General features: G+C 46.5%; 1 protein-coding gene across 2 annotated transcripts in view; it reads left to right on the forward strand.

The window, feature by feature from the left end:
• The first annotated feature begins 4,941 nt into the window (after positions 1-4,941).
• LOC120937510 (interferon-induced, double-stranded RNA-activated protein kinase-like) overlaps positions 4,942-12,738 on the forward strand; it is a 349,006-nt gene continuing 341,209 nt past the window's right edge. For both annotated transcript variants that reach the window (XM_040350789.1, XM_040350790.1), the window contains exon 1: positions 4,942-5,052. The gene's annotated coding sequence lies outside the window, so the exon portion shown is untranslated. The remainder of the gene's footprint in view (positions 5,053-12,738) is intronic.

Consider the following 12,738-nt stretch of genomic DNA (forward strand, 5'->3'; position numbering starts at 1 on the left):
TAGTGAGGTAAATCCGCCAGGGTACGTCCATCAATTGAATCCCATTGGTTCAGCTTCCTTAAACAGACAAGGTAGCGTAGGACCAGCCCTGGTTCAGTATGCCCCAGAAACTCCTGGGCCTACTCTCAGTTGCTAGGCCTGGGGCCCGCTGGCCCCGAGTCTATAAAACAGCTCAGCATCCCTGAGGCCAGGAGTGCCCTCATGTCGGGATCGGAAGACGAATCCCCGCTAAATGGTGTTTGTCCCTTAAGTACCCCTCCCCAGAATGCACAGCGGGTTGACCACACCCCCTGAGCCTCTTCTGAGAGGAAGATACCCAATACATCCAGCCTGTTGCTCTTCCAAGCGTGACCTGTGGTGACAGCGACACCCAACGCCAGGGGGAAACCTGTGCAATCCAGCTGAACTGAAACAGAGCCAACAATTTGGAACAATCAATCTGAGCCAAAACTACTGCTCAGGCAACTATAATTTTACACATAGCGCCCACTCAATGGGAGCAGGACACTACACTGGTAACCTGTAAACATTTTTTTTTTTTTTTAAATAGATTTTTATTGAAGATTTTCAGTAACATACAAATAAGAAAGAGACTTATATCAAATATGTCACTTGGTTGATATTAAAATTAATATACATCAAATAATTCTATATAGTGTTGGTATTGACATTATATGGGTGCTTAGGTACTTCATTGTAATAAGATTAGTGCAACAACCTGTAAAGCGTTGCCTATGGAGATTTTTAAGTACCGTAGTGTGGTACGATTCCACGAGTGTGCGCAATTTGAAAGCATGACATGCTAGGTATTTAGGTAACCGAAGTGTTCCGGAGGCCGCAAAATCAAGACAGACCCGCTGTGTGGTAGTGAGTGGCAGTCTCAGCCTGGACCACTGCCAGACCATGCCCCCAACGTGTTTTTCTCAGCCCCCGGCCCCTTTTAACGAACAGACCTTCCCAGCAGACCTTCCCAGTCTGTGTTCTGTCAGATAGTACCCGCTATCGAGAAGTGCCCAAGCCGCACGACTGCACAACAGCTGATTTCACGATCAGCTGTTGTGATGGGAGATGGAGCCTGTGCAGGCAGTGGCCGACAGGAGAATATTATTGTGAGATTGTGCCTCGCGCTTGCGAGGCCTTTTTATTTCAGTAAAGGCCAGGTTTGGGGCGTCTTCAGTGTGGTGAGGGGCGGATTATTAACCGATGGAAATATTTTTATGCTATTTTTCTTGGACGCTTGCAGGGCGTGTTTATTCTAGTGAAGGGCGGGTTTTGACGCCCAAACCCGCCCTTCGCTGAAATCAACACGCCTCACAAGTGCGAGCCACAATCCGACAATAAAATTGTCCCGTCGGCTATTGTCCACGCAGGCTTCCGTCACAATAGCTGATCATGAAATTACCTGTTGTTGTGCACAGTGCGGCTCGGGCACTTCTCGATAGCGGGCACTATCCAACAGAATACCGGCACTCACAGCGGTGGACACAACATGATCAGCGTTCCTGTGCAGCCTGAGCGGTTCACATTGGCATTCTTCGGTTTGCGTGTTAGTTATTTGTTTACTCTGCGTAACATCATTGTTTACATTTTACCAAAAATAAAAAAAATTACATGTAGGAGAGAAATTTCAGAATTGGCCTGGGTGTAGGGTGACCACGTGTCCCGGATTGCCCGGGACAGTCCCTTATTGTGGAGCTCTGTCCCGTGTCCCGGCTACATCCATTGCGGGACAATACATTATCCCGGAATGGAATGAGCCCGGCCGGCCGATGCAGCCGTTCATAATTCTATAGCCATGTCTGTCTCCTCTCTTTCTGGCTCTCCCCTCTCCCGCCCCACCAACGATTTCATCCTATCAGCAGAGCAAGGGGGTGGGGAGAGCTGCACAGTCAGCAGGATTGGAGGAGTCTTCACAACAGCTCCTCCCGCCCCCTGCAGTGAAGTGAAGCTGTGAAGCAGTGAGTTCGTCTTACAATGGATGGAGGTGTAGGTTGGGGATTGCAATGCTGGCTCCCTGCTAGATGTTTAGCTCAGCTGTGACTGTGATCTGTGTCCTGGCACTGCTCGTCTCAGAAATGGGGGCAAAGCGCTGCATGTGTCTGTGTCTCCGAGTCCCCCCCCCTGCTTCTCAGTCCTCAGGTCACTCCTAGGTGCTCGTTCACCTCCAGATGCTCTCCCCCTCCCCCTAGCTCTGATCCAGGTCCTTCTGTTCCAGGCTGTGTAATGTCCAGGATCCCCTCTAACACTGCCCTCTGATCCTCCATTGGACCCTGTGTGGGAGCTCTCTCCTTCCCTGCACCCAGCCACCACCCCTCTACTCTACAGTACCATGCACCCCTCCACAGAACCCTGCCCCCCAACCCATAGGACCCTGCACCCCTCCACAGAACCCTGCATCCCTCCACAGAACCCAGCCCTTGACCCGTAGTACCCTGCACCCCTCCACAGAACCCTGCATCCCTCCACAGAACCCAGCCCTTGACCCGTAGTACCCTGCACCCCTCCACAGTACCCTGGACCCCAACCCATAGTACCCTGCACCCCTCCACAGAACCCTGCTCCCAACCCATAGTACCCTGCACCCCAACCCATAGTACCCTGCACCCCTTCACAGAACCCTGCCCCCAACCCAAAGTACCCTGCACCCCTCCACAGAACCCTGCATCCCTCCACAGAACCCAGCCCTTGACCCGTAGTACCCTGCACCCCTCCACAGAACCCTGCATCCCTCCACAGAACCCAGCCCTTGACCCGTAGTACCCTGCACCCCTCCACAGTACCCTGGACCCCAACCCATAGTACCCTGCACCCCTCCACAGAACCCTGCTCCCAACCCATAGTACCCTGCACCCCAACCCATAGTACCCTGCACCCCTTCACAGAACCCTGCCCCCAACCCAAAGTACCCTGCACCCCTCCACAGAACCCTGCATCCCTCCACAGAACCCAGCCCTTGACCCGTAGTACCCTGCACCCCTCCACAGAACCCTGCATCCCTCCACAGAACCCAGCCCTTGACCCGTAGTACCCTGCACCCCTCCACAGTACCCTGCACCCCAACCCATAGTACCCTGCACCCCTCCACAGAACCCTGCTCCCAACCCATAGTACCCTGCACCCCAACCCATAGTACCCTGCACCCCTTCACAGAACCCTGCCCCCAACCCAAAGTACCCTGCACCCCTCCACAGAACCCTGCTTCCCTCCACAGAACCCAGCCCTTGACCCGTAGTACCCTGCACCCCTCCACAGAACCCTGCTTCCCTCCACAGAACCCAGCCCTTGACCCGTAGTACCCTGCACCCCTCCACAGAACCCTGCATCCCTCCACAGAACCCAGCCCTTGACCTGTAGTACCCTGCACCCCTCCACAGTACCCTGCACCCCAACCCATAGTACCCTGCACCCCTCCACAGAACCCTGCTCCCAACCCATAGTACCCTGCACCCCAACCCATAGTACCCTGCACCCCTCCACAGAACCCAGCCCATAGTACCCTACACCCCTCCTCATAACCCTGCCTCCAACCCATAGTACCCTCCACAGAACCCTGCCACAGCCCATATTACCCTGCACCCCTCCACAGAACCCTGCCCCAACCCATAGAACCCTGCACCCCTCCACAGAACACTGCCCCAACCCATAGTACCCTGCACAGAACCCTTCCCCCAACCCATAGTACCCTGCACCCCTCCACAGAACCCTGCCCCCAACCCATAGTACCCTGCACCCCTCCACAGAACCCTGCACCCCAACCCATAGTACCCTGCATCCCTCCACAGAACCCTGCATCCAACCCATAGTACCCTCCACAGAACCCTGCCCCCAACCCATAGTACCCTACACCCCTCCTCAGAACACTGCCTCCAACCCATAGTACCCTCCCCAGAACCCTGCCCCAGCCCATAGTACCCTGCATCTATCCACAGAACCCTGCCCCCAACCCATAGTACCCTGCACCCCTCCACAGAACCCTGCCCCCCTCCAAAGAACCCTGCACCAAAAGCCACAGAACCCTGCACCCCTCCACAGAACCCTGCCCCCAACCCATAGTACCCTGCACCCCTCCACAGAACACTGTACCCCAACCCATAGTACCCTGCACCCCTCCACAGAACCCTGCCCCAGCCCACAGTACCCTGCACCCCTCCACAGAACCCTGCACCACAACCCATAGTACCCTGCACCCCTCCACAGAACCCTGCCCCCAACCCATAGTATCCTGCACCCCTTTACAGAACCCTGCACCCCTCAATATACATTCTCACTATTGTCTGGCAAGTGACACTGCATCTAGTGGCAGGCTTTGGGTGGCAAGTGGCACACAGCATCTGGTGGAAGGCTATGGGCGGCAAGCGACAAACTGTATCTGGTGGCAAGTGACAAGCTTAGAATTCCTACTGATTCGGCATTATGGTGAGTTGAACTATTTTATTTTATATAATACAATGTAGTAATAGAAATAATTGGATTTGATCATCCTGACACCATATCAAGCATGGTGTCAGGATGATTTAAGTGCTGACATCAGCCATTCACCCGACAAATCACCCGCCACTGAATTCCCTGTCAACCCAGAGACTACATTCCTCCCCCCTTCCACAAGATCATTCTCCCATGCAAAAAAGGTTGGGGACCGCTGTTCACTTCCTCCTAGCACTCTATGAAATAATATTGTTTTGGGAAGGGGGGGGGGGGGTGTCCCTGAATGGCAGTTTGAAAATGTGGTCACCCTACCTGGGTGGGTACTAGTTACAAACGTAATAAAACGTATTCACTGCTCTACAGCCTTCCTAAATAGATTTTTTGGAAAGTTTCAGTTTCCACACATGATCAGGAAAAACGAAACTGAAAGAGAACTGCGCACACGTCAGCCGACAACGCCTCACTTTCCCGCCCATTTTTCCATCCCTTTCCAATCAGCTCTGGCGGATTCCCCGGATGAACAGGCGTGGCTTGATGTGTCAGGGAGTCCAGCCGCTGCTTACCTTGTATCAGTGAGGCGTCGTACCTGGAGGACGTCGGTACATCTTTACAGGAAGTGACTGCATTGTAAGTGAACTTGTGCAGCTAGTGGTTTTAGTTCCCCCGTGTCGTTTTGTAAAGTGGGTTAGGTGTTATTCGGTGTGTTTAGTACTATAAATGAGTTCCCGTGCCTTATGTTTGCCCGCTATCACACATCCAAGTTCTGGGAATGTCTTGTGAAAGCCCTTCAAGCCATTGAATGTGGATAGCATTGCTTTCCCCAACCTCTCTGGCTTAGAGCTCCCGGTTCATAGAGGATTCACATAGACGTTGTGACTGCAGGAATAATTAGGCATCATATGTGACCCTGTGTGTGTGTATGTATCAACCCATTTTCGTTTACTATCCTATATGGTGACAATGCCAAGGTGGGGACAGGTTTTTTTTGTCAGTTTTCTCAGACTTTTAGGGCCTGTGCAGACTATTTTTCTTGCACCAATGTGTGTTAGGCGCATTAGTGCGCTGTGGTGCCATTCATTCTGAACGGTGCCCCAGTTCAACCTGCTGACTGATGTATGACTGATGTATTTTACACAGCACAGAACAACATGCAACAGTGCACAAACGTGTGTTGCGATGTGCTGTCAAAAATAGTGCATGCACTGTTTTTTGGCAATGCATGTTAAGTGTGTTGTGCTGTTTCTGTACCACTTGTCAATAGGAGGAATCATCAGTGGTACACTTAGAATGAACGGCACTGCAGTATATCAATCCACTTAACATGCATGCCATGTGTTTTGATAAAATGCAGTTTACTGCAAAGCAAGGGTGTAAACATGGCCTTGCACTGTTCATAGTCAATGTATACTGCACTAGCATGCAAGAACAAATGATGTTTTCACACCCTTTAGGAGAGTAGTGGTCAATTGTAGACATTAGAGCTGCAAGATTAATCACAAATAATCAAAATCGCAATCTTTTTCCCTTACCGATCTTCAAAAAAAGCATGTCACGATCTTTCTAAGCCCTCATTCACATGAGGCGGACTCCGTCACTACAGAGTCCACCAGCTCAGTGGGAGATTTCTCTGCAGATCTCCGCTGAGATGACAAGTCCCTCTCTGCTCACTGAGCGGGGAGGGGCTTGTGCAGCGCCACTGTCTCCTATGAAGAGATCTGATGAAAACGGACAGCATGTCCGTTTTCATCAGATCTCACCCGATTCGATCCGCCATGGACGGATGTAGACGTATCGCCATTCATCCAATTTTTATCGGATCGGGTTGGATGTCAGCGGACATGTCTCCGCTGACATCCAACGCTCCATAGGCTTGCATGGAGCAGCCGTTCAGGTCTGCTGACAAAACTGACAGGTGGACCTGAACAGTCCGTGTGAAAGGGGCCTAACAAGTGCTAAGAGTTCTCACAGCTGGAAAAAACACAATCCAGGCAGCCTGCCAAGTTTAATCACAACACCCAATATGTATAAACAAAGTATCTTTTCGTTCTTTTATCAAAGGAAAGAACTGGCTGTAGGTGAAGGAAGTTTTAACCATTTAAAGACCATACCTTTTCTTACATTTGTTGCTTACAAGTAAAAAAATCATTCTTTTCTGCTAAAAAAAATTATTGTAACGCACAAATGTGGTTGTTACAATATTTTATGTCACACCGTATTTGCACGTCGGCCATGAAAATAGTTTTCTTTTGAAGGTATTTAATTAAACTGTGCTTTTTGTTTTTTTTTGCTATATAAACAAAGAAAAAATGCTATACATTTTGAAAAAACAAACATGTTTTTCTAAGTTTCTTTTATAAAATAGCAAACAAATCATCTTTCTTCATAAATTTAGGCCACAATGTACTCTGCTACATTTTTTTGTGAAAGTTATAGTCTACATCAGGGATCCTCAAACTACGGCCCTCCAGCTGTTGTAGAACTACACATCCCATGAGCCATTACAACACACTGATATTCACAGACATGACTAGGCATGATGGGAATTGTAGTTCCTGAACAACTGGAGGGCCGTAGTTTGAAGACCCACAGGGGTTGATTTCCTAAAACTGGAGGGGGCACAATCTGGTGCAGCTCTGCAAAGAAACCAATCGGCTTTTAACTTCAGCTTGTTCAATTAAGCTTTGACAATAAAACCTGGAAGCTGATTGGCTTTTACGCCAGGTTTTGCACTACACAGTTTTAGTAAATCAACCTCATGGTCTACATACTAGTATGTATGTATGTATGTATGTATGTATGTATGTATATACGTATTAGAACTGCATGATTCTGGATAAAATGAGAATCACAATTTATTTTTTATTTTTTTATGATTAGAATCATCTTTCACATTATACCAAAAAATTGGACTAACTTAACTGTTTCGTTTTTTTTAATTCATTGAAGTGTATTTTTACCCAAAAATTGCATTTGAAAGACTGCTGCGCAAATACAGTGTGACATAAAATATTGCAATGATCGCCGTTTTATTCTCTAGGGTCTCTGCTAAAAAAAATATATAATGTTTGGGGTTCTAAGTAATTTTGTAGTGAAAAATACTGATTTCAACTTGTAAGCAACAAGTGTCAGAAAAATGTTTAGTCTTTAACCACCTCAATACCAGGCACTTTGACCCCCTTCCTGCCCAAGCCATTTTTCAGCTTTCAGCGCTGTCACAATTTGAATGACAATTGCGCGGTCATGCTACACTTTACTCTAATGAAATTTTAATCTTTTTTTCCCCACAAATAGAGCTTTCTTTTGGTGGTATTTGATCACCTCTGCAATTTTTTTTCTCTCGCTATTAACAAAAGAAGAGCGTCAATTAAATTAAAAAAATATATATATATTTTTTTTTACTTTTTGCTATAATAAATATCCCCAAAAATATATAAAAAATTTTTTTTTTTTCCTTAGTTTTGGCCGATACGTATTCTTCTAGATATTTTTGGTAAAACAATCGCAATAAGCTACAAAATAGGGGATAGATTTATAGCATTTTTATTTATTTTTAATTTTTTTACAAGTAATGGCGGCGATCAGCGATTTTTATCGTGACTGTGATATTGCGATGGACACTGCGGACACTTTTGACACTATTTTGGGTCCCTATTTTGGGACCATATTTTGGGACCATTCACATTTATACAGCGAAAAGTGCTATAAATATGCACTGATTACTGTGTAAATGTGACTGGCAGGGAGGGGGTTAACGCTAGGGGCCGATCAAGGGGTTAAATGTGTACCCTAGTGAGTGATTCTAACTGTAGGGGGAGGGGATCGACTGGGGGAGGTGACTGATCTGTGTCCCTATGTACAAGGAACACAGCATCGGTCTCCTGTCTCTTCTCCCTTACAGGGCGTGGATCTCCATGGTCCTGCTCAGTTACTGGGCAATCGCGGGCATGCGCATCGGGCTCCAAGTAACGTGGCGCGCGCCCCCTAGTGGCTCTGCAAGATGAGGACGTCATATGATGTCCTCTCAGAACAACAGAGCTATCGTGCCACCGTCAATTGACGGCGGCCGGTAGTAAAGAGGTTAACCACTCGAGGACCGAGCCTGTTTTTCAGACTCTGTGTTAAAAAAAAATAAAAAAAAATTGTAAACAGAAAGGTGTTTACAAGTTTAAAACAGTTTTTTTTTTTTTTCTCGAAAATCACTTAGAACCCCCAAAAGAATACCCTAGAGAATAAAATGGCGGTTGTTGCAATACTTTTTGTCACACTGTATTCGCACCGTGGTCTTAACAAGCGCACTTTTTTGGGGAAAATATTTACTTTTTTTAATTAAATAAGACAACAGTAAAGTCAGCCCAATTTTTTATTTTTTTATATTGTGAAAGATAATGTTACCTCGAGTAAAATGATACCCAACATGTCACACTTCAAAATTGCGCCCGCTCATGGAATGGCGTCAAACTTTCAGCCTTAAAAATCTCCATAAGCTACATTTTAAAAAAAAACTACGTTTTTAAAAACGTCAGTTTCAATGACCGCGTGTGGGGGAAAACGCTGTTTTATGTCTTGTGAAAAACGACAAAAAAAAAATTGAAGCATGCTTCAATTTTATGTGTCGTTTTTCAAAACGTCATTTTTTGCTAGTTAGGAAGCGAGCTTCAATGGAAAAGAGTGGTGAACGTAACCTCGCTTTGCTTGAGCATTGTTTTTGAAAATTGAAGTTTCAAAAACGTTGTTTTTTACTTCACAAAAAATGACGTTTTTTTTCATCACATAAAGTGATGGTGTGTACGCGGCATAACGATTGCAGCGATACCTCACTTGTGCGGTTTGTACGCAGTTTTATTACACGGGCGCTACTCACGTATGTGTTTGCTTCTGCACGCGAGCTCGACGGGGCGCTTTAAATTTTTTTGTTTTCTTATTTATTTTACTTGATTTTATTTATTTTTATACTGTTTTTAAAAACAAAAAAATGGGTCACTTTTATTCCTATTACAAGGCATGTAAACATCCCTTGTAATAGAAAAAAGCATGACGGGTCCTCTTAAATATTAGATCTGGGGTCAAAAAGACCTCAGATCTCATATTTAGACTAAAAAGCAATACAAATAAAATTACAACAAAAAATGTGCCTTTAAGACGCATGGGCGGAAGTGACGTTTTGACGTCGCTTCCGCCCTTCTATGGAGATGGGTGGCGGCCATCTTGCCCTCACTTGTATCCATGCCACAGAGGGAGCAGGACCCATTCGCCATTGCCGCTACCGATGGCTCCGGTAAGCAGCGATAAGGGTGATCTTGCGGCGAATTCGCTGCGGAGACCACCATTATCGTTTACAGGACCGGCCACGGAAAAGATGGATATCTCGGTTGTGGCAGAAGCTGCTGCCGTTACAAAGAGATCCATCTTTAAATTGCCAACGTATATGTCCTTAAGGCCTCATTCACACGGACGGACCGTTCGGTTCCGCCTGTCAGTTTTGACGGCGGACCTGACCGGCCGCTCCATGCTTCCTTATGGAGCGTCGGATGTCAGCGGAGACATGTCCGCTGACATCTGACCCTATCCGATCCGCTAAAAACCGACGTATGGGGGCACGTCCCCATCCGTCCATATCGGATAAGATCTGATGAAAACGAACATGCTGTCCGTTTTCATCAGATCGCTCCATAGGAGACAGCGGTGCCCGACAAGCCCCTCCCCGCTCAGTGAGCAGAGAGGAGCTTGTCATCCGTCGGCTCAGCAGGGAACTGCGGACAGATCTCCCGCTGAGCTGGCGGGAGCAGGCGGACTCCGTAGGAACGGAGTCCGCCTCGCGTGAATGAGGCCTAAGTGGTTAAACTGACTTCATTTACAGACAGAAGTTTATCCATTTGATCTAAAATAACCAAATGATACATTGTATCTCTTCTCTCTCTCTCAGCGCTAACCATAATTAAAAAAACATTTGCTGGCTTTTTTTTATTTTTTTTACAGCTCTGACCAGAGAATGGCTCTGCACTGTTTACAGGGCTTCTACTCCCACATATTTTGGGTACAAAAACCCTCGGGAAAGGTCAGGCTGGTTCTCAAACCTCTTAATCTAAAATCTAGAAAAGATTCAGGATTGACTCCATATATTCAGTAAAGGTTCTGTGTCTGCTACTCCTCTCTGTAAATCCCCTCCACTGGCTTCTGCTCACCCAACAAATTAAATTAAAAAATACTAACAACTACTTACAAAGCCATCCACAATTTAGCCCCCATCTACATCACTAGCCTAGTCTCTAAATGCCAACCTACTCGTTCTCATCGTTCCTCTCAAGACCTCCTGCTCTCTAGCTCCCTCATCACCTCCTCCTATGCTCAGGACCTTTCCAAAGCCTCTTCTTTTCTATGGAATGCCTTACCCCAATCTGTCTGTCTATCTCCTTCTCTATTAGCTTTTAGACGATCCCTGAAAACATTCCTCTTCAGAGAAGCCTATCCTACCCACACCTAACAACTGTATTTTTATCTTCTCCATCAGCTCACACCGCACAGTAATTAACTTTTGTTCCATTTGACCCCCCTTCTAGATTTTAAGCTCTAACGAGCAGGGCCCTCTGATCCCTCCTGTATTAATTTGTATTGTAACTGTACTGTCTGACCTCATGTTGTAAAGCGCTGCACAAACTGTTGGCGCTATATAAATCCTGTATTACTATAATAATAATAAACAATATTACCTCCAAACTGCTATATGGCGTCCCTGGATCTAAAGGATGCGTACTTAGAAATTTTTGGTAACCTTGAGCTATCAGAATGTGTAAGATTAGCGATAAGAACAAGGAAGGAAACCATGCACCTTGAATTTCAGGCCCTACAATTCGACCTTTCCTCTTTGCCCCAAATTTTGACAAACATTTTGGTGGAAGCCCTGGGGATATTTTGAATCAAGGGCATATCCATCATCGCCTATCTAGACGATCTTCTACTCTTTGCAACTTATCCTGAAGTGTTTCTACCCAGGAAGACAAAACAAAAAACTCAAGAGGCGATGACAGCGTTGCAAGACAATCAACCATGCTCAATAAGATGAATAATATCAACATTAGGATTACTAACCTCGGCAATCCCGGCAGGACAATGGGCGGGTTTACATTTCCGGCCCCTACAGATGTTCATCTTAAAAATTTGGGACCGCAAACAGTCTTTAGACACACAAGTTCTGATACCAACACAAGTAAAAAGATCCTTGTGGTTGTGGAGTAGATCAGAAAATGTAAACGGGGGACGGATGTGGGTCCTACCAATCACCCGAATAATAACTACGGACGCAAGCAGCATAGGGTGGGCAGTGAACTTGTTCTGTATACAGACAGCAGAACATTTTCAGCCAACATACACCAAACTACGTAGTTTTCCCCTAATCGTCTTTCAGGACAGCCACCCGAGAGACCTTGGCTCCTCCCCTCTGTAGGAAACACCGCGCCAGCCTCCTATAAATTTCCTCCTCCCCTGCTGGTCCTCAGTTATTTGTGTTTCCTCCAGAGGGGAGACACCGTTAGGAATCGGCCAGAAGAGCCAAGGGAGGCTCAGGCAGACGGGAGTTAAACCAAGAGGTGTTCAGAAAAATCACGCAAAAATGGGGAACACCTCAGGTGGACTTATTTGCATCAAGAAGAAACAAAAAAGTCAGAGCGTTCTTTTCTCTGGAAAGAGAAGACGGAGCACTAGGAGTGGATGCGTTGGCACAAGGGTGGACATTCAGGATATGTTATACCTTTCCTCCACCAATATTAATACCAGCAGTAATAAGAAAACTTTGTGCAGAAAACACAACTTTGATTCTCATAGCACCTCACTGGCCCAGGAGACTGTGGTTCTCTATGCTGAAAGAACTAGCTATAGAGCCCTCCCTGGTTGTTGCTAGTCCGGGAAGATATACTCTCCCAAGGCCCAATATACTGCCATCCTAGAGTTTCTGCAGAGTGGTGTAGAGAAAGGACTAAGCCTTAGTACTTTAAAGAGTCAAGTGTCAGTTTTTCTAGAAAAAAGATTAGCATCCGACCCATGGATAATCCGGCTCTTCAGATCTCTGAGCAGGCAAAGACCTATACAAAATTCAGTCTTTCCAAAGTGGGACCTGTCACTAGTGCTGCAAACTTTGACAGCGGAACCCTTTGAACCATTAGAGGATTGCAGCCTAAAGACGCTGACGCTAAAAGCAGTCTTTCTGGTGGCAAATCACAACAGAAAAAAAGGGTCTGTGAGATAGAGGCTTTATCAATCAGACCCCCCTTTTTTCAGATCTTTGCAGATCACATTGTTTTTAAAATGGACCCGGGATTC

Source organism: Rana temporaria, chromosome 4 (genome assembly GCF_905171775.1).
Source record: "Rana temporaria chromosome 4, aRanTem1.1, whole genome shotgun sequence".
NCBI classification, from domain to species: Eukaryota; Metazoa; Chordata; class Amphibia; order Anura; family Ranidae; genus Rana; species Rana temporaria.